The 24,128-nt window shown below is 37.6% G+C and overlaps 1 protein-coding gene across 14 annotated transcripts in view; it reads left to right on the top strand.

Annotated features, from left to right (window-relative positions):
* The window catches only part of LOC131439077 (myb-like protein Q), a 236,963-nt gene that overhangs the window by 110,815 nt on the left and 102,020 nt on the right, over positions 1-24,128 (top strand). The window lies entirely within an intron of this gene.

Genomic DNA, 24,128 nt, shown 5'->3' with positions numbered 1-24,128 from the left:
TGACTATTGGAGCTGAGATGAATGGGGGCACAGTTACCCTGTTGCTTACGATCGCGCTTCAATTTAAAAATTGTTGCAAGTACACAAATAAAAAAATTGTGGAATAGCATCACTTTTCATGCACATATTTGGAGCAAGAAATTGAATTGAAAATTATTTTATAGTTCATTATACTTCAATACATTTTGAAAGTAGAGCTAAGCGTTAATTCAAAGCTACAGTCTTTTATTTTGAAAAATCAATTTATTCTATTTTAGTTTTACATTGATGAAGGATTTCAGTCCAATTTTCGATTCAACTGATTTTCATAGTACCATCGATTTGCATGTCGTGTAAATTTCATAATTTTTTGTGTAGCAAAATGAATGCCTGAAAGTAATGTTTAACCCTCAGGGTACGGACTATAAAAAAGTTACGTTCAGTACGAACAGGGTTAGCCTAACCCGGCGACTTTGATTGGGTGTATATCGAGCTGTACTTTGTCAATTTGAATATTTTTTTTTTATTTTGTGTGAAATTGTCTCAAAAATATAATAGAATTGTCAGATTAATCATTTAACTGATTGAAAAAAAAAATTATAATGAAAAATGTGAACAGGTCTTGAATTTTTTTTTGTAAAAAACGTTTTTTTTTTTCAAAATGCTGTAACTTTTTGAAAAAAAAAATATTAACATTGTATAACTCGCATTTGAAAGGTAAAAAGTAGTTCTTACAAATGTCCATAACGGTTTTTTGATTTATTCCAAAAACTATATATTTTTTGAAAAATGAAAATACGCGTTTTTTCGAGTTAGCGAAAAAACGTTGTTTCGTTGATTTATGATGATAAAGGTTAAAATTAATGTTTTTAATGCGTGTTCTTTAACGAAAAATTACAAGAAACAAAATTTAATGAGTTATAATTCACTACGAGCAGCAAAGATTTCGATATAAGACGTACGTTCAAGTGATTGAGATCTACTACAATACTTCGCTTACACCATGTACAACGCGTTATTTTGAGGTTAGAATCTACAAAATTAAGTAAAGAGTACGTATTCTTACTTACCTTTTTATTCCTCAGCGGCAAACAGACGAAAATTAAAACTTAATTTTTTTGAAAATTTTGGATTTTGTAACGTTCGATACGGACTGGGTGTACCACACCCGAGCACAATGTTTATATGTGTCTAGCTCGGACACAAAGCAGAGACTGACTCTGCCGCTTGGGCCTCTAATAGTGTGTACCTATAAGTTATAAGTTTTTCCCCCCCTGGTCCGGACCCCCCTCGCCGACTTCTCTTCGTATGGCGCTTCTTTCAAATTTCGCTCGGGTTACGGTAACCCAGTCCGTACCCTGAGGGTTAATAAACACTATATATTCTGTTTTTGTTTACTCAAGTCGTCAAAACGCATACATGTTTTCAGCGTAAGGTTTAAGGATTTACATTTTAAAAATTCTATTAATAGTATTAGACTTTATCCGAATTATTAGTATTCAACAATTTTCCATTTCATTGCGTTCCGTCTTCGACTCATCAACGCGTTTACAGTTTATAACTGTTAACTGTTCATCTTTTGAAGCGATCGAGTCGTGAAGCTATTTTTCCACATCATCACAACTAGTAGAATACTGCTCAGTAAGCGCGAGAGACATTGATGAAAACAAATGATAGCCGTTAGAGGCCAAGTCCGGGGAGTGATTAAAGGGGGTAGGGTCTGAACGATGAAAAAAAAATCATCATTTTTGCGATTTTTTCCAAAATTATCGTTCAACAAAATGAATTCAAATGTTTTGCATGATAAAAAGCGTCATTCGAACAACATTTTGTAATTTTTTCGTGGAATAATATTGAGAAATAAGTCGGTGAAGAGGTATTTTTTGAGAACGCTTCTTAAAAATCATGATTTGCGGTGTCCACTGTATCTCAGCGCAGACTAATCAAAAGTGAACAAATGAACGCAGCAAAACTAGAGTAGAAATTTTCTGGACCCCAACGTTTCTGTTTGATTTTTTTTAATTTTTAAACTTTTGGTGGTTGTTCAAAGTGAAAACTACGATTTTTCACGAAAAAATCCACCAAGTAACCAAGTAACAAACGAAAAGGAAAACTTTGGGGTCTGGTTTTTTATATATATAAAGTGTGTGCAAAATTTGAAAAAATGGTGCAGTAGTTTTTGAATGAGGATGGACACGGACTTCCAAAACCTGCTTTCAAGGAAAATGCGTTTGAAGATTTTTGTCTATAAAATCCATGGAAACAATTAATTACTCCAGGGAGCCCGTAGGGTCTAACATTTTCAAAAAATCATATTTTTTCTTTAATAATTTATTATAACGAAACATTTCAAGAATGTTTTGTCAAGTTTTGAAGTCAATCGAAGTAGAAATCATGGGCCTGTTCGCCGAGCTCTTGCTTCTTCGTAGAATGAGATAGCCATAGATAAAGGTCAATAACTTCTAGAGTTTCGTTCCAATAGGCTTGAACATTTCACGGAAAATTCTTCAAATGTTTTACTATAAGAAAATATAAAGAAAATAATAAATGATTTTTCAAAAGTGTCAGACCCTACCCGCCCCTTAAGGGTGGGAGTTCGCATGTGAGTTCCGAAGTGATGTCATTGACCGCTTTTACTGTAAGGACGTAGACGTTGTCGTGTTGAAAAATTACTTTTTAATGCTTATTCTGGTCGTTTTTCTAGCAATGATTCATTTGATCCTTTTTGATCCTACCAAATGCACGGCAACGTTCTTTTCGAAGCGATTAGGTTTGGCAGTTGATGCTCGATGGTTGGCCGAGGTTGAATTCTCTGAGCTTTGAATCCTCAAAGTAAATCCATTTCTCATCACTCTTCGAATCTGGTGTAGAAAACTCTTTGTTTAATGCCGAAAAACAATAATTCCACACATCGGTTTTTCATTTTATTTTTGGTCCGGGAGGATTGCAATACGGGCCCCGTTCGTTTAGTGAACAAAAAATAAGACTTCATTCCATCTCCATTCGGATTGAACGAGCAAAAAAAAAAGACGCGACGTGGAGAATAGTTCTTTTATTTAACAATATATTTTATAAGGCACACTGGTTTAGCTTCAAGATGCCGAAGGCATTTTTAAACAGTACTTAAGACTAGGATAATTTTTTGAATTATAAGATTGTTGTATTTGGTTCAAGACGTCGTGTGCTGATCAACGCAGCTCTGGGGGATTCAGTCTTCAGCTGATGGGATGGGTCCTACATGGTGGCTGTATTCGTTTGTTCTTGTGGGTCCGCGGGAAACACCCCCAGGCTACGAAGGCTTTCCGTGGGCGATGATGATGTTGCCAAAGAGAATGAAAAAAAAACTTTTAAATGATTCAAACCAACGTTCATAAGTCGCGACCGATAGAGCATGTTCTTCGCAAGTTTCGCCTAGAATTCGATGGGATTCAACAGCACTTTTTTAAACAAAGTTATGGATCAACACTACCCACTGTTCTTTCCTTGGAAAGAGTTTCGACATGTTCACTGATACACTAACTTACAAAATAGCAATGGTTTTTTGAAACGTATCGATATATCAAATACATGTTTTCGGAGACATGTCTTGAAAAAATCCCGCATTATTATTTATTTATTTCCTGAAATTGAGTTGTTGTATACTATCAAAACACTGGCAATTTGGGAAGTACTCGACATATGTTTTACTAGAAATGTTCTGTCATGGATAATTGCGATCGCATGCTGGAAGGATTTTAGCTTCTTACTTTTAACAGTACTTACTAAGAAAGCAGACTGAGAATAGGCTGATGATTGAAATAGTAGAAATAAAATTTGCGAAAATTTACCATATAGATGAAGGTCGAATCCTCTGTTATTCTAATTCTGAGAAATAGTTTTGTCAATTAAGCTACTCTTAATGTGAAATAAAACTCAGAAAACAACCAGTTGCCTAGTTCGATTATTAGTTCCGTTCCGTGATATTATTCCACTGGTTGCGTCATTTATTTTTTATATAACTTTAGAAACTGGAAGTGACTATCATTGTCTATTTACGTTTGATCCGTGGCCATTGTAGTTTCCAGACTAGCTTCAGATTGTCTAAATCATAGAATCATGCCCTTTATTGATCAAATCACTTATAGGACTATGTTATTTCTCTGGAACGAACCATTGGAACCTGATTTTTTGCCATAGCTTCCAAATGAGCTCAAGATTGTCGAAATCGGTTCAATTGTTTCTATGAAAATAGTGCTGTTTATCTACGAAACCCAGGTGTAAACAGTTGAAAAAAAATGTCATAATCATTATTTTGCACGGATAAAGAGACCGACTCGATTCAAGATTATGCAATTTCATCATATAGTTGTAAGTTGGAAATTTTGTTATTTTGTAGCAATAATTATGTATTCGGCTCTATCGGTCCGTTAAATATGAACGGCTGTTAAATATTTCCCGACGTTTCGACCACGGGTTATGGTCTTTTTCAAGGGAAAAAGTAAGTTTATTGTTTATAGAAGATATCATGTTATGTACAGAACATTAACACTGTGTGTTGCTTGCATAATAAAAAAAAACCTCCTCTGCCACTGTTCTAAAATATATTAAACATATGTGCGATCACCAAAACTGTTGATTGAGAGTCGTTTACATATATTCAAATTGAATGATTTCTTACGTTTCGATAATAAAGTTTGTTTTGAACATTAGCCTATTTTTACACTATGCACTACCTAACGTCACTTTCAAAGATGGTGGGTAAATAATGAGAGGGTCTGAATTCAGTGATCTTATTTGCGTGTCTGAGCTTAAGCAAGAATGGTGAGATGATAATTTATCAATGTGTTGTGCTTTTGATCTAGAGATCTTAGAGTGGATAATTTTTAGTGTGGAGTATGCCTACGTATGTAGTCTATGTCTGTGCGGTGATTGATAATGTTAGGAGTGTTTACAATATGACACATTTCTAACATTGGTAAAAAAGTAGATTTAAAACTACGATCTATGATTTTAGTGTGATTTAGATCACAATTATGTTGGTACGATATGACATTATCAATCAGTGCTTTCTTTTAATTTAGCTATTTCGCTATCGATGTCTCCAGGTCTGTCTGACACTAATTTTAAATATTTGATTATATTGAATTTATGTCAACTGAGCCGCACTTTAAGTTGGTTCGAAGTCATGCCTATGAAGCATATATCGCATGTGTTGCAAACAACAAGAAGAAAAACCAGTACCCTAGGCTTTGGATGATGAGCTACAGGTCGCGTACCCCCGCTTGGTAGATGGGGTGGGAGTCAATTTACACTTCTTACAAGGTAAAGAAGTCACCAATTCGAATTAACTTGATGCAGTGGTGAATATTAATATGTAACATTCGTGCTGAGCTGTGGAATTTAATTAAAAAAGGAAGACTATTATTATCAGGATTTAGAGTAAATTGACATCTTATTAACCGTGAAGGAACTTTCAAACCTTTTCGATCTGGTTCGGTGCCGGAACTGATGTTAGCCCATTGCAATGACGACGAAACTTACATACAGAAATGACAGAAAGAACAGACACTTCCGGTTCCGGAATAATGGGGTATAATTTGCAGAAAATTGTGAAAATAAGTTCACTAATATTTCTCAGAGATGGCTGAACCGATTTTCACAAAATTAGATTCAAATGAAAGGTCTTGTGGTCCCATATAAAATTCCAGAATATTATTTGGATCCGATTTCCGGTTCCGGAATTATGGCGTAAAATTTGCAAAAAATTGATAAAAAAGTGCACTAATTTTTCTCAGAGATGGCTGAACCGATTTTCACAATCTTAGATTCAAATGAAAGATCCTGTGGTCCCATACAAAATTCCTGAATATTATTTGGATCCGATTTCCGGTTCCGGAATTATGGGGTAGAATGTGCAAAATATTGTGAAAATAAGTGCATTAACTTTTCTCAGAGATGGCTGAACCGATTTTCACAAACTTAGATTCAAATGAAAGATCCTGTGGTCCCATACGTAATTCCTGGTTCGACTTCCGGATCCGGAAATATAGGGTAAAGTGTGTTAAAAATTTTATACCATCATTGAAAAGGGCGAAAAACCGTAAAAAGTATTCTAAATCGACCTCAAATCTTCTCCAATTGATAGTTTTTATCAGTAGACGGTCAAACAAACCGATTTCGGTTATTCTTTTAAGAATCGAAGAAAATTATTTTGAAGAATACCACTGTTTTATATATGATAGTATGATTGATATGAGAAAGGCATCATTACACCACTAGTTGGATTAAAACAGGTTTTTAAAAATCATTTCGATTTTTGTTGGCGTTATTTTTTTTCAAGTGACTTCACTTGATTTTCTACAACTTCTTCTTAAGCATCATATTGAAAAAAAATAATTAGTTTTGAATTACTCCAGTTTTGAGTATTACTAGTATTTTCATACACCTTTTTCAAAAACTAGTCTAGAGGATGGTGAGCTCACTTCGTCCGCGTCCCTTGTCGCTATTTTTTTTTTTCAAATAGCGATTCGTCAGCAATGCTATCATTTTTTTTTCACTAGTTTATATATCATTGCAAACCTAAGTTGTGTTTGAGTCCAACTTCGAAGATTTTTTGGTCATTTTGTATGGGACCATAAGTCTATTTTAATTTGAATCTGTTCATTAAATTTGTGTTGTTCAGAAATCGGTGTAGCCGAAGTCGGTAAAATTCGCCTTATGGAATTTTAAACCATTTCATTACATTCGACATTTTTGAAAATCAGTGTAGCCATCTTAGAGAAATCGTAGCTATTCAGTTTGGGTACCTTCCTGTATCGAAAACTGAATAGCGGTAAAACTGAAATAAATTTATTTGATCGTCAACTCTCAAAATCAGTGAACCCGATAAATTTATGTGAAATTTCTACATCAATCATCCTGTATCGCCTGAACCGGCCTGTTAGATGGACGATATCGGTTCAGCCATCTAATAGCAAAAAAAAAATGACATTAATTACATATATCATCCTGTATCCCGAGAAAAAACAATGAAATTATTTTTCACACACAAATTTTCTTATCTCGATGAACTACTTCGAATGGGCGTAGAAAGTTGTGTTCTTCCAGCATTTATTGTTGCAAGCTGAATAAATCAATATGAATATAAAATTGTTTTAAATTTGAAAATACTGCCATCTTTCTAACACATATGTCATGTTCGAACGGTTATGTTGCTAAAAACGAAGCGAGCGAAAATCGAAACGTCATGGAAAAGGAAAATGCAAGAGCAAAATGTATCTGTGCCAAGTTTGATAGCAATCCGTTCAGTAGTTTCGGAGTTATGTCATTACAAACATACAAACTTCTTTATATATAGATTATATAATGTCATATTGTATTATATTATATTATATTTTATTATATCATATTATATTTATTATATTATGTATTACACTGTATTACATTGCATTATATTATATTAATATAAAACATTTATCATGAGGACATCATAATTTATTATTATAAAAGCACAGTGCATCGGAAGAATTGATGACTGGACGAGGGATTGTAAATAGCCAGCCCAATTCACTTGAAGGAAACTTGATTCTTTCTGAAGGTTTGACTCGAGCCTGACGCGCCCTTCTCGAACAAACCATCAGGCGGGTTCAAGCATGTTTATCGATATGCTTCATCCATGCACTGGAAATTATGATTGGAAAAGCTTTTTTTATTCCATCAGAATACGAGTGAGTGACTCTGCTTACATATCCGCCCAACCCTTTTTGTTCACTTTTCGGTAACAGCTATAGTAAGAAAGTGAATGGATGAGTCATATCGGGGCTACTGTAAGTCTAGCCGCATCCACTGGCAAGCCCTTGAACTTATGGTGGCTCCACATCACAGCACATCACATACCCTTTTCAAAAATGAGTCTTGAGTCGAATCGGTCACCCCATTCGTACAAAAAAAAATGCTTTGCTTTACTGAAAACGTGTGCAAAGTTCCATCCAATCCGGAGTTTGTGAAACCTGATCACTTGTTATGCTTTCCTAAATGCTCATATCTCGGTTGATTTTTTAGAAGGCCGTATAAGCAAGAGACAGTTTCTCTTTGTTTACTTTCTCTTTTATCAATTACCAAGAGGTTTCCACGTTCATCACTCAACTCTTTGCATAAAACGTTACGCGAAACTTTCAGCTTTCAGATAGAACTGTTAAATTCAAGAAAATCTTTATAATCACATAACAATAATCGAAAGAGAAAGTAAACAAAAAGAAACTGTCAATTGCTCATACGGTTTTCTGAAAAATCAACCGAGATATGTGGTAATCCCGTTCCCACTTTGACACCGACGATGAATGTTATTTTGAAACACTGCGTTGTTAAAACATAAAACATCTCTCAGATTATTCAAAGGAACGATTATTATGTGTTCATCAAACAGTAACGTGAAATGATCTCTTTGATATATATTTGAGCCAGTCTAATGGATATTTCCACATTTTCCGATGCCCTAGAACTGACAGGTTGAAGATGTGAAACATTGCCATGCTGTCCTCGCTTTGAAAATTATGTTTTGTATGTGGATGCACAATTTTTTTTTGTTACAAGAAATTGTTGAATAGGTTTGTTATTTTTATAAACATCTATGGCATGTTTACACTGAATGCCATATACCATCGTCCCGTAAGCCCTTACCGACGACAAGGATCGACATTCCACGGAAAGTTTCAGGAAACATACACCGTTTCACTCGCACAATAGTAGCTATATAAAAAACGCAGCTCCAAACATTAACTCAATTTATTAACTCAAATTACTTGGTTCGTGGAATAGGAAATCAACAGAAACTAAAACTAACGAAGAAGTGATCATAAAAAGTAATGACTCTCTAGCTTTGTTCCATTGTAAACCAGTTAAAGGAACTGTAAAATGTCTTAAAGGAGATGAAAGTGCAGTTTTTCTCATTTCGATCCCATCAATAAAAATAAATTCTGAAATAATTGACATTTACCTTCTCAAAGTTGTCAATGTAGTCGTTATTATTGACTTTGCTTGCGACGGGTTGATGCCATAGGAATTAGTCTCGTAAGAAAAATAAAACAGACACACAAACCAGGAAGAGCGAAAAGATTAGCAATGCAGTTGTATGTCCAGTGCCGTCTGCAGTAAAGGGTGTACTTTACTGGCACCGAGGGCCACGAACTTAATGCGATTTCGAAAAATGTCGGTGTTTGGGTTGACTGACAGCTACACGAATATAAGGAAAAATACCGTTTCTTACAGGAGATTTTGTATAAATTTCACATAACATAAATGCACCATATTATTTTCCCTGATAACTGCACCATATTATTTTCTCTGATATTAATAAAAAGGTTATACAACGCAATCATCCGTTATTAAATAGAAGCCAGACAGGTAAACTGAGGTCCTGAGGTTATTCACTAACGATCGATGAAACCTAAACATGCGGTGAACTTCCCGACACCCAAAATATCAAAGACTTCACTGTACAATCAGAAATTATTCTCACCAAAAGAATGTAAAGAAAGAGTTCAATGTTTCAGCATACGAACGCTGCTTCGCTACACACCAAAAAAATTTGAATTTTACTGGTGACTTAATCCCTCATACGATGTAATTCTTAAAGACCTAATTAGTCAAATGACGGAAAATCTCATTTGTAATGACTTAATGTTAGATGAGCTTGAATTTTACTGGTTTCGACTGTAACTTGCGTTCTGCTGGCAGGTGCGACTGTATGAATTTATATGCACCTTTTACCAGCCAAGCAGATGCATGCTTCTGTGGCTCAGTCGATTAACAGACGTACTTGTTGCGATCCAATGATTCTCGGTTCAAGTCGAGACGGTTGCTCTCAGTATTTTTTTTATTTCAATGAATTTCATGTATGGAGTTTTAGACACAATATTAAATGTTCTTCCACGTAAATTTGCGTGAGCTTCGATGCTCCATTTATGTGCATCTAATAAGATGTAAAATCACAGGGTTTTTTTAAGTGTGTAAATAGTCGGAAGGCCAGTAAAGCATTGTAAGGTATGTAAATTAACGACATGATATTTGTTGTGATTTTTCATTGTGGAACCTCTGGAATGAGATTTTAAATAGAATGACTTAATTTATTTATAATTGTAGTAGGATTCTAATGGGTGTGTGTCTCGTGGTAATGTAATAGTCTTGTTTTTTTTTATTGTTCGGTTGGAGAACTTCTGAATAGGAATTCTACAATTTCCTAGTTAAGTCTTTTAAATCTGTAGCTAATCATCTGATCGCTCCATACAATATAAAACCAAAAGCCGATTGAATTACATAACAAAAGCATAAATCCACGAGATCTTTCATTTCGGTACCCACAGCGGCCTGGTCGTGACCTTTTTTGATATTTGTGAAGAAAATTGTGCTGCTGCTGTTAGAGCGTTTCTCTTTAGGTCACCTCATTCGTATTCCCATCATAAATCGCATATTCGTAAACATATCGAGACGCAACCTGTGGAGGTAGCAATGGATGGATAACTAAGTTTGAAACTGCTCGCAACAGGCAATGGATAAGCCGCTGATATTTAAACGATCAATTTTTTTTTTCATTTAAATACAACGAAGGGGTATTGAGATGTTATGTTTTGATGAAACTTTTGATCCATGTTAGATGAAGATACGAGTCGTATAAGTGTTTATGATTCATGATTAAGGCCATCGTCCAAGTACCATGGTGGTTTTAGAAAATTTTCGATGAATATTTTGAAAAATTTGCCGAAACGAAAAATATACAGACCTTTGAAAAACTTTTATCTCTCTGCAGAGCAAAAATAGCAGAAAAAATCGAAGGATTTTCCGAGTGTTATCAAAAATAGCTCTGAAAAAAAAGTATTTTAGTGATCTTTCACAATTATTTGGATAAAAAATGCGATGATATGATAAGTTTTTATTCGAAGAAATCATTTTCTGGTTTCAAGAATTACATTCAGGCACATTTTTGAAAAAGCTGTCCACGCTTATCATGGAAAATCGATGAATATAAAAATATAGCCGATTTCGTTGTATTTTGACGATTTGAAAGTACTACATGAAATACAATACCACTACCTTGTCGCGGTTTGTATGCGCTCAAAACTATCGACGATGAACAACACTTGTCGCACAGGAACGCCGGGACTCAATCTCGAACAGCTACGTAGCGTTCGTACTGCAGAGGAATACGCGCAACAACTGGAACTAGTGCTACCAACGGAAGAGCAGCTTGGCGCGGTAACTCTTGAAGCCGGCTGGAGGAACGTAAGGTCCGCCGTGAGTAGCACTGCTGCAACCGTACTAGGTATGAGGTTATCGAATCGAGGAAATGACTGGCGAATGTCAGCAGTTGGTCCGCCCCGCACAAAAGCGAACGAGGAACGGTATAGACAGGCGCGGTACAGACAGAACAAGGTTTTCCGGAGGAAAAAGCGCCACCAGGAAGACCAAGAACGCGAAGCGATGGAGCAGCTGTACCGCGCAAATGACGCACGGAAGTTCTATGAGGAGGTGAATCGCTCACGTAGAGGCTACACGCCACAGGCCGAAATTCTCACGAACGAACGTGAGGTGATCGACAGGTGGAAGCAGTACTATGACGAGCATCTGAATGGTGAAGCACAAGATACAGAAAACGGCACAGGAATCAATCTGGGTGCACGCTCAGCCGACGATTTGGTAGGAGGAGATTCTACCGCAGGAATGGATGGATGGAGTGGCATGTCCCGTCTACAAAAAGGGTGATAAGCTAGATTGTTGCAGTTACCGCGCAATCACATTGCTGAACGCCGCCAAGGTACAATGTACTCTCTTAAATCCTTTGCCGTCGTCTATCACCAATAGCTAAGGAATTCGTTGGGCTGTACCAAGCGGGATTTACTGGAGCCCGCGTCACTACGGATCACATATTCGCGATAAGACAAGTACTCCAGAAGTGTCGTGAATGCAACGTACCCACGCATCACCTATTCATTGACTTCAAAGCGGCATACGACCTATTCATTGACTTCAAAGCGGCATAGAGTGATGTGCTATGTCCGAGTATCTGGGACGCTCTCTTCGAAACTCGGAGTGGGCTATGGCAAGGTGATGGACTCTCTTGTATCTTGTTCAATATTGTCTTGGAAGGTGTGATTCGAAGAGCGAAGATCGACACGAGTGACACGATCTTCCGAAAGTCCGTACAACTTTTGATGTGGAACGCTTACAGCTCAGTCAGTTTAGTTTCAATCAGTAATATTATTTCACTAATTGATTGGAAATATTATTACGTATTGATTTGAATGATCATAGCCATGTATTTTCAATTATATATCATTGAAATGATGATTAATAGCTAGCAGTGTCTTATTTTGTTTGCTAAAAATCTCCGGCATACCGGATTTCCCTGCCATAGACGACGTTTTTGAAGGAGTATGCGATATATCAATGGGAAAGCATCGCTCTGATTGGTCAATCGATGCAGAAGCGAAGCTGTTGGAAGCACACGAATCTATAAATATAAGCGAAATTATAGCTAACATTTCAGCCCTACGTGTAGCATGCCAGAGGAAAGTTGTTACTAGACAGCAAGACAGAAAGCGCTATAAAACGATTTGAAGCTTTAATTGGTATGCTCTGATCTTGTGTCGCCTGAGAAATTTGCAACTGCCCCAAGGTCAATTTTGAGTACTTAAGATTAATTCCTAATTTATATTTAATAAGATGAACTCATTAATAATGAGAAAAAAATTTATCGCTTCAACCGGAATCGCAGAATGGTAGAGAAACTTAACGCTATAAAAAAATTTGCTTGCATACAAAACTTGAACACAAGCTTCGCGAAGAGAAGCTTAATATCGAAATCCGTATCGCAAGTATATACAAACATATAATTGCATTCATTTAGGATATTGATGTAATCACGTTAGCTACAAAACAAATACAAATCAAGACAAATAGAGTCTATATTTTGAGTTCGCGTGTTTGGTGTTGGTTCCTAATAAAGATCAATCTAAGCAGACTCTCGTCCAGTTGCGGATTCAAAAGTGTGACGATTGATTGAACTGTTTGATTGAAAATGTCGATCAATAGAAATTTTGGTTACCTTGTTCCACATCAATGGCTCGAACAACCCCATGGGGCTGATCCTTGTAGTTTTTGGCATCGCTGACGATATTGATATTGTGACATGTAACCTTGAGAAGACGACGAAAACCTACATCGGACTGAAAGCTGAAGCTAGGCGTATCGGACTGGCCATAAATGCGTCAAAAACAAAATACATGAGAGGAAGAACCTCTAGAGAAGAAACACTACGTCCCCCACCACGAATATTGATAGACGGTGACAATATCGAGGTGGTTGACGAGTTCATGTATTTGGGCTCACTGGTGACCGCCGATAATGACACCAGCAGAGAAATTCATAGACGTATTTTGGCAGGGAATCGTGCGTACTTTGGACTCGGAAAAACGCTTCGATCAAGAAACGCTAACGCACGAAATTGACTATCTACAAAACGCTCATTAGACCGGTTGTTCTCTATGGCCACGAGATCTGGACTATGTTGGCAGAGGACCAACGCGCCCTCAGTGTTTTCGAAAGAAAGGTACTGAGGACCATCTATGGCGGAGTGCAGATGGAAGCCGGAACGTGGAGACGGCGTATGAATCACGAATTGCAACAGCTGCTAGGAGAACCACCCATCGTACGGACAGCTAAAATCGGACGTCTACGATGGGCTGGGCTGAAGATGTTGGACGATAGCTCAGTGAAAATGGTTCTTGAATCCAATCCGACTGGTACAAGAAGAAGAGAAGCTCAGCGAGCAAGGTGGATCGATCAAGTGGTGGGTGATCTCAGAAGCATCCGTGTCTTGAATGGCTGGCGAGCAGCCATGGACCGAGTTATGTGGAGACGTATGCTTGATACAGCAAAGGACACTCCAGGAATATAGCTGTTAGGTAAGGTAAGTACATGAAATACAAATTATTTCGCAACGATGCTAATTCAATTTATAAACCGAATGATGTTTTGTGAAGTTTCCTAAGTTTTCCACAGAATAAGATCAATTTTGCAATGAACTGAAGAAAATCCGCTTCAGTTTGAATGTGTGTAATAGTTGTGAAATATCACAAAAACACTCATTTTTCAGAGCTATTTTTGATAACACTAAGAAAGTCCTCCAAATTTTTTAGCCATTTTTGCCATAACAGATAACAGTTTTCGAAGATCTTCATGTTTTTGGTTCTGTAAATTTTTTAAAATTTCCATCGAAAATTTCCTAAAACCACCCGCGCGTTTGGTACTTGGACGATGGCCTTAATTTTTGTAATGTTTAAAACATACGGTGGAAAGTTTGAAATACTGAATATTACATTCTACTGTACCAAATACATCATATTAGCAAGATATCCAGCTCTCATTGTTGCCGAACAAATCATTGGCAACATCCTTTTTTGCGAGCACGACGCACATATGCGAGTCCGCTTCGAATCTCGTACACAAAATTAGGGGAGAGAAATGTTAAATTCGTGTGCGCCAAAATAGCAGCACTGCGCACCCATATAATTGACATGATATGTTAAATGTGTTGCCGTGTGATGGCGTTGCTGAACTAAAGATTGGTTTCACTCCAAGCTGACAGGGTCTGACTGTACTCTAGGGGCAGATGTTGAAATTATGTATGATTGATCGAATGTTATCGTAAACCAATACGTTAAAGTTGCAATCTTAACAAATTGATTCAAGTTGTACGGTCTGCAGCACTGCAGCACTGCGCACCCATATAATTGACATGATATGTTAAATGTGTTGCCGTGTGATGGCGTTGCTGAACTAAAGATTGGTTTCACTCCAAGCTGACAGGGTCTGACTGTACTCTAGGGGCAGATGTTGAAATTATGTATGATTGATCGAATGTTATCGTAAACCAATACATTAAAGTTGCAATCTTAACAAATTGATTCAAGTTGTACGGTCTTTTGGTTATTTGGAGATTTGTACTTAGCAATAGTTTCTTTTATTTTTTCCGAGATGGAAGGATGAATGAAACATGGAAAGTTGGTAGGGTGGGAAGACAGCCCAAAAAAGAAAACAAATCGTTCGGCATTCAAGGAAGGATTTAGAGATTTTACAACAACAAATCCTCTACTAAAGCGCCGATTCTACACCACTCAGAATAGCGCAGATTTCTGCTTGGAACTGAATACAGTATTCACCTAATTATAACTTTATCACCGGTTATCAGTGCATGATAAACTTCGGCATAACGATAAGTAATCTAAGTCAAACTTAACGTTAGCGACTAGGTTTCATGAACGGACTTTTTCCGCTTATATGCGTATCTGCGTTAGTTGCATTTCATGCAGCGGTTGTACATTTAAACTAACATCCCTAATATGCTGAACGATCTGCAGGTGCCAAGATGCATATTTAATAAAGCCTCCAACCCCCGAAAGAAATTAAAGAAAATACCTTCGTTACCCTACACTCATGATTAAATAACAGGTTCGAGCTCATCCGGAAAGAGCCAATTTATAAACTTATGCTAAATTCTTTCAGAGCCACAACCTCCTTTCTCCCCGTTACGTTCAAAACCTCTTCTTCTTTGCAAAAGTAGAACGATTACCTGCGTTGATTATGTGAAAAATTGTGCTGTTGTCAAAATTCACCAGCTCAGGGCTATACCAAATTATATCTGAGCTACCCTATAAAATTGGTCAAATCCGTATCCGTCATGGAGTAAACATGTCGTAAAATAGACATATTTCCCGTCTTAGTCATCAGTCTTACTGTGACAGAAAAAATATCTCTATCTTGACATGTAAGCTCTGATTAGAGATACATCGACAGTACTATTTTAAAGTATGCATGCTCGAGGCATTTCATGTGGAATTGCCGTATTTCGGATGAACTTAAAACAGCTACAGTTTTCCTCGTCTGTTTTCAAGCTTTCAATTTCGGATAATACGAAGAAACCTGTATCTGCTTTTAAAAGGGAACTGAGCATTGATGATACCATTCCGTAATAAATTCATTTTGTCTGTCAGTGTCTTCCACTGCTACATATTTTGAACCGAGTAGAAATCAATTATTACCATAATAAACTAAATCACCCATCTAAATTTACAACTATAAACGAATAGGATTCCAATCATTCACTTACGTGTGTACGTTTTCACCCAATTATGTTCCGAAAAAACTGCCCTCGCAGCCAAACTTTACCAACTCTGTGTTATATGTAATTCCATACATCTAACATCAAACCCTTCATTTCTCACGAATGTTGGCCGTTTCATCGCTGACAAGCCGCATTGGGGAAAATTACGTTCGATTTCAAAAGGGTTAGGGTAGACATATCCGTTTCACTTGCTACAGCTTCTTTGTCTGATGAGAAGAGAAGTATAAGAGCATCGTTACCCAACCGCACGCGTTCACAAACTGAAACATGGCAATCACCGTCCAACCGATGGCACACATAATTGGCTCAGGTGCAGCAAAAATGATTTTTTTATAGACTACACGTTGAGCGGTCTTTCACGTGCTTGGAATTAGCCAAGGAAATGGCTCAATGGAAATATAATGTTAAGTTAAGTAGTTAAGTTGTTATTAGGCGGTTTTGTAGATGTTGACGAACATTTATTAAAAAGTTACTCGTTAAATTATTCCTGTAGTAAATCTTATTTCAATTAATACAAATAAAATATTTCAACTTCATAAACCTAGTTCTTCAACCTTCTAAAATTAATTAGATATGAACTCGATGTTTGTTGTATTATTATATTATCAAATTTTTTTGAAGGTAAAGGATGCATATAACACACAAAGTTAATAGCGAAGAACGAAATTTAATTTAATCTGTATTAATCTTTCTCAGAAAAATTCTACACATTGAAATACCTTGCATTACCTTTTCCGCAAAATCATGGTTTAATGTAACATTGACAAATTTTTGACTACTGTTAGACGTGTAAATTTCAATTGAGAGTTACCAGTTTTTTCCACTCTGTATTTTCTTCTGTTAAATTATTGAACATACTACATTTGAAAATTCAGATCATATTTTTTTTAATTTCTTTAATTCAATATACCAATGACCGTAATGTGAGTTACCGTTTCAAGAAACATCAATTTATATAAACTTCAAAGAAAATGTTCCGTGGTACTCTACGTGGTTCTGGCATTCCGATCGATAAGTTTTTTATAACGGATTTACTGTGATTTTTATTTTTGTCGCTCTTTTTAACAATATTGTTGCTACACGCTCATAATCCATATTGATTATTATATGGATTTCCTACACAGTAGCATCATCTATCTGAGGTAACAAATACAAGTACTGCATGTCTGGTACTAGTCGGTAAAAAAAGAAATACTTTCTCTTTCTGATGGCTAGAGGATTTTGGTTTCTTCACCGGCTTATTCCTTGACGCTGGCTGACAGTACTTCAACTGCGTAACATAATTACGTTTTAATGATTATGAAACAGTTTGGTTTCTAAGTTAAAAGCGTTATGATGCTCCCCGCTTCCTTTCCTGTTACTTATCTTTTTTTGACAAAATTTAATAAAATTCAAAGTTCATCATATAACATTTGAATGAAAATTTAGGAAGATTTATTTCAAGTGTACCCAGAAAAATTGTTGTTTTGTTCTATGTTTTCGTTATGTGTAATATCTGTTGCTCATTTCATGGGAATTTTCTAACAAACGAACTGAGTATTTCTTCGTTATTTACTATTCCGCTTCAATACAGATGAATTATCTTCAATCGAATCGATTACTTTTCTAAGTTATCCTCTTATGCTTCCGCAATTTCCGCAGCGATATTACCTTTTACTTCTTCATCTTCGGTTTGCTAGCTTATACCTTATTCTTCTAATAGCCCACAGATAAAAGTTCGACGTTTCAAAATCTGGTTGATTTGTCAAAATCGGTTGAAAAATGGCGGAGTTTTTCAATAGATGGCGCATCTTGTGTGTCATTAAATTATGGAACAATTGTGAACAAATGGAATAAATAACTTAAGGTTGAAACTTAAACTTTCATTCATTTCAACGAAAACGTTCTTGGGGAGTCATTTTGCTTCATTGAAGGTAATAACCCACATAATCATTTCGGGGCTAGCCAAATTTTGTGCTAGGGCACATATCAGCTTTTAAAATTTTTACGTTTTGTCTTTGACTCATCAGTGCAGAGTAAATCAAATTGAACTGCTTGATGCTAAACTCGGCAGTTATATTTGAACCGTCACAACGGTGAGTATTTGATAAAACATATTACTACTATCGATTTCGTCGCCTTAGTGCTGATGAGCCGAAGTTGATTTGACATGAGTCTGGTCATCACACGAATGAAATCCCTACTCACATCAGTCCCCTGAACCATGCCTTTGTCGACATTTTAAGAATAATTGAATACATCCACCGACCCAGATCACCTTTATTCCAAGAAGCTTTCCAGTTGGCAAGAGTCCTTTGGCGAGACGCGCTATAGTATTCGTTGTAAGCAATCGGTCGCTCATAAATTTTACCCTCAATTGCTCCACATTTGGCTGGACTCTCTCATTGCATGAAATGGAACAATGAGCTGAAACCCAGACTATATCGATTTGAAAATTATTATTCAATATGTCGTTCACTTACTGTCTTTTTTTACCCAAGAAAAACGATTCATTTTTGCATGCCATGTTTGAGCGAATGACTTCAATTGCGCTCAGACTAGCTGTAAGAGGAAATAGTGGTTTGAAGAAAATGTGCCGATCAAGCTATAATGAACTGCTGCTAACTCTGCTATATAAACAGATGCAGGATCTTGATGCCTAAATGATCAACATATCTGAACTTACTTGGATATATTTTTGGGATTTCCATCGAGCGCAGGTGATCACATTTTTAACTATCCAATAAAACTTTGAATGTGTCAAGTTTTGGCATCATGGTTCGACAATTCCACTGCAGGACAGAGATTGAATCATTTGCAGCGGATGATAAATTATCCATCAAATGATACAAACCCTGAGAGAATTGACAGTTGAGCTAATAACTGCTTCAAAACAGTTCTAGCTATTGGAAGGAATGCCGTTATGAGAGTCGGAAGGAATGTCGTAGTGAGAGTCAGAAATATTGAATGCTGCGAAAATCCATTCCACAATTTTTGAAAATTTCATTGATCCTGTTGGTGGCTGTGAAATGGAGCCCACTGGATTATTGTCTTTTTTGTACTAGTTTCTGGATTGGTTCGTGAATTTGCCAAACCAGGAGGCATAATCTTTGGTTTTGAATTCGACTTTTTTGGATTTAAACGAGGTTCTTTTTTCAATTGTGATATTTTAGATTCCTTTTTGGGTAATTTGGGGAAACACTTCTTTCTCTTAACTAACCCTTGAGGAGTGACAAACGATGTACCTTCTCTATTTTCAATCAGAGTCAGATTTCTATGACTCTAGATTTGAAATACCGTTTTCTGTTTCGAGAGGGGGACAACAATGATAGTTTTCAGCATGTTTTCATATGTGCGCTTAGACTGTGCGTTTGTAGAAAGCTTCATTTTGTCTTTACGCAACCCGGTTGCAGCGCATACTGAGAGATCATGAGAACTCTCCCCACAATAACCATATTTTTCAGTGTCTATCGCAAAGGTTATCCTTATAGGGTCCTTCACATCTGATACAGTAGTAGCTTTGTGTCCGAATTTTTACAGTTCGTGCAATCCATAACATGCGAATCGAAAATCCATACAGGAGAATGGACTTTATCGATGTAGACATAGCTAGGCAACGCAGATCCGGCGAATATCACTCGAAACAAATGAGCTGGACGACAAGTTTTGTTTGCATCATTAATAGATACTGGGTACAATTGTTTGCACTCGAGTATCTTAACTCCATCAAGCATAGAGTTTTTAAGGCTACCATATCCATTCTTAAGTAAGTTATCGGCTGTCAGACTCGCTTCAGTGACAACACCTTCAATATCCACATCCTTCGATGGAGTGTAAACTCGATATTATAGAACGAATAATTCACAGGTTACAATTTGGTTAGCCTATTTTGAATCGTTAACAACAACTCGAATTTTATCTCTATTTACATTTGAGATTTATAATACTTCTCGAATACATAATGTTAAATCTTTTGTAATTTGCATCGAATTCACCGGCTTCAACTTGCTCCAAAAAAAGACTATCCATGGCCTAGTTGTACCCTCTGGATAATGCTTAGCTCTGGGAGGATTTAAGCTCATACTAGTATCCGGAATCGGATACGGATGATCATCCATTACATGAACTGATTTTTTTAAATTAATAATATAAGAATATAAACTTATGAATAGTAAAATTTCAATTTGATGCCCTGCCGTGATGATAACCGACGAACTGAGAGTATGTTCCCGCTGTACCAGGAGTACGTTGCGAACAATTTTCAATTTGTTATCTTCTGGTATCGCATTCTATCTTCGTTGCTCTGCAGTCGTGGTCTTCAGTGAACATGGTGTGTGCTCTCTGTACCTGTCTGTTGGTACAGCGCTATGGCAGTTGATAATGATTAAATGTGATGCTTGCTGTGTAGCACCACGCGTTACGTGTCGTCTCTTTCGAGATACCGCAGCAGGTACTGTACCCCATACAAAATCTGGTACCTGTTGGATGTCTCTGTTGCTCAACACTTATGTGCCTTAGCACCTCTGTGCCTTTGCACCCCTGCGTCTCCGCACCTCTGTGTCACAGTACTTATATGCGTTTGCACCTCTGTGTCTCTTCACCTGTGTGCGTATGAATGGGATGGCCTTCCTTGTCTGCTTTCAAGTCGAGAACGCCCCGAATATTGGCTATGCACCAGCCTTTGCTTGCATCGCAGCGTGTTGTTTTTGACACCAACAGGTTTTGTACCTGCAACTAGAGTTTTATTTGTAACGGTAGCAGCCGTAAACTCACGAGCCAGTAATAACGAAACAAAACCTCTTTGCTTGAATGGTTTTCACTGAATGAAGTATAAATTTGAAAAAAAAATTGCATTAAATGTGCCCATATTGCAATGTATAAACTATTGGTAGGTAGTGTGGCTAATAGAGCGATAACCCAGTGCATGCAGCACATTCTCGAGCGAGTGCGAGGCGTATTCTATCTTACTCGCACTCTTCCGCGCACGCTTAGGAGTCTCACCAAAAAGGTGCATTTTAAACACGAGTGGTGCTTTCTTTTGGGTACGATGAGTGAGAGTCAGCAGGAGTAAACACTTACTGCGAGTGGGTTACAGATTTCAGATTATGTCTGATCGCTCGCCGAACGTCCGAGTTGTTGGCTACAATAGCACTTGGTAGGACGCTCTATTCTTGTCACCGGGCTGATTTGAAAGCTTGTTTGTGTTCTCTCTAGCCAAGTACTGTGTTCTTGTTCAGGAATCAGGAATCAGAACAAATTGGCTCAAATGGCACGTTCCCCTTTGATATTTGGAGATTTGTTTGTAAATAGTGTTGATATTTTTGAAACTGCTGCAGGAAACATGCTCTGTTATTGTTTTTTTTAATTGTCATTATAATTGTTTTTTAACAGCATGATCGTCCTTCGTAATCGAATGTTTGAAGTGAATACATGCGTTTTTTCACAATCGACATCGGCAAGACGAAGATGTCTATCACAGCAGAGGCTGTAGTAGGCATTAAATTGAAGTAGTGAAAATTAGCATCCCATACAAGTGAGTTCTGTTCGTATCGGTATCGACAGTAGACGCTATTGTGCTATCCTCGGGCAACAACAGGCAGTACCATATATGCATTGTTTGCTACCCGCATCGCAGCAACCAAACAATCAAGGAGGAACTCACCTAACAGATTGCGGGGTCATACTGTTAAGTATTTTTTCTAACTTTTTTTTTTACTTTCACTATTTATATACTTTTGCCTTTCTCATATAGAAAGGTTATGCAATCACTTGAAAAACCGCCCAGTGAAAATTGTGTGTCATATACCATTCGACTCAGTTCATCGAGCTGAGCAATATCTGTGTGTGTGTATGTATGTATGTGTGTGTGTATGTGTCAAATAATCACACTAGGTTCTCTCGGAGATGGCTGAACCGATTTTGACAAACTAATTCAAATGAAAGGTCTCGTGGTTCCATACGGAATTCCTGAATTTCATCCGGATCCGACTTCCGGTTCCGGAGTTATAGGGTAAAGTGTGTTCAATATTGTACACCGTCACTTAAACCGGCGAAACAAAATACGTAAAAAAAATTTCTAAACTGGTCTCAAAACTACACAAATCGATAGTCATTTTCAGTAGGCAACTAAACAAACCGATTCCGGCTATCCTGGTTTCCGGTATCCGGTTCCAGAAGTACCGGAAATAGTGGTCATATATACCAAAATAGATCTCACTCACTTTTCTCAGCGATGGTTTGACCGATTTCTACAAACTTAGATTCAAATGAAAGGTCTTCCGATCCTATACGAAATTCATGAATTTCGTTCTGATCCGACTTCCGATTCCGGAGTTATAGGGTGCGTACTAGAAGAGTTCGTGTGTCATGTTAGTTGGTGGCCGTACGAACCGACTTTGATTATACCGGTTCTCGGGTTCCGGTGCCGGAAGTGCATATAATAGTGAACCCATTTCGTTTTCTTAAGGATGGCTTACGCAATCAAAGCACTGTTTTATTCTGTATGTTAAGCATAAACAATCTCTTGGGTTCTTTCAAAAATCGAAGAGAAATTTTTTGAATAGAATACCACAATATTATATGTACATGAGAAAGGCATCATTACACCCCTAGGTGGATTAAAACAGGTATTTTTACTTTTGTTTTTCATTCTTTTCACAAGTGCGGGAGACTCTTTTACTCCCGTACTAAAAATATGAATATTTATGACAGTGAAGAACGTTTAGAAACCGAGTCTGAATCCGAGATGCCGTCATCTCCCCCTCCGATACCTCCATCCCCCTCTGAGATATTGCCTTCTCGTCGAAAAGTTTACCAAGACGATGGCTCGGGGAGTCCGTGGGTGGTATACTTTCGGGCCAATTCAAAGTCTCTCAGAGTCCTGAATATTGCCCGGGACCTGAAAAAACATTACTCGGCAATAAAATCTATTGACAAGGTTTCGCCATACAAGTTATGTGTTGTTGTGTCCGACCTGAAGCATGTAAACGAGATTGCTACCAGTGAGTTGTTCACGAGTGAGTACCGCGTGTACGTCCTGTCGCATGTGGTGGAGATTGACGGTGTGGTCCGTGACGAAAGTCTGACGATCGAAGATCTGATAAACGACGAGGTAGGCCGTTTCAAAAACCCCGACCATCAGCCAGTGAAAATTTGGGAGTACAAGCCATTGCACTCTAAATCGATAGATGGTAAATTTTACCAATCGGACTCGTTTCCGTGATTTTTGCCGGAGCTGCACTTCCAAACTATTTGGAAGTGAGTGGAGTTCGTCTACCTGTTCGCCTGTATTTTTTTACAAGGTGAAATGCAATTTATGCACGGAGTGTGGGACTCTCCACAGGACTACCCAACTGGTAATTGAAACTACCCACTACAACACCTTGGATCTCGAACCCTACCTCCCCGGCACCACCGCTATGTATTACTTCGGGGTGGAAGGCTATTGGTGCTCACAGCACCCTTCCCAGCCTGTTTGGCTGTATGTACCACAGGTAATGCACTGTACAAGCTTCAAACAGGCATACGGCAACCTATTGTTGCAACAAACTGCGATGCGGAAAATGTGGAGAGGCCCATCAGAACGATCTCTGCAAAAGAGCAGCGGAAAAGTGTTGCTACTGCAGGGAGAATCCTCATGATTTCTCGGTGTACCCTACGTACATACAACGAGCGGAAAAATTGAAGCGACCCGTGAAAGAACGCTCTAAGTGTTCTTATGCGGAAATCCTAAAAAGAACCACTCCATCGCACTTTTAGAACCCGTTTACACTCTTGCTAGTTGAAGAGGATATCTCTGACGACACCGGAGAAGGAAAAGACAAAATCTGGCTTCTCCTAAGCTTCCTCGTAATGGCCTCAGACTGTCCTCTTCGTCACAAAATAATCAAACAAAACCGAAAAGTGCTGACTCAAAACCGAAGCAAATACCTCCTGGTTTCAAAAAATTTAGAGATGATAAGGAGTACCCAGCACTTCCAGGGGGATCAAAAACCCGAATGACCCCAAATCACAA

This window comes from Malaya genurostris, chromosome 3 (genome assembly GCF_030247185.1).
Source record: "Malaya genurostris strain Urasoe2022 chromosome 3, Malgen_1.1, whole genome shotgun sequence".
NCBI lineage: Eukaryota > Metazoa > Arthropoda > Insecta > Diptera > Culicidae > Malaya > Malaya genurostris.
The sequence above is the reverse complement of the archived record's forward strand: the minus strand, read 5'-3'. Positions and strand labels throughout refer to the sequence as shown.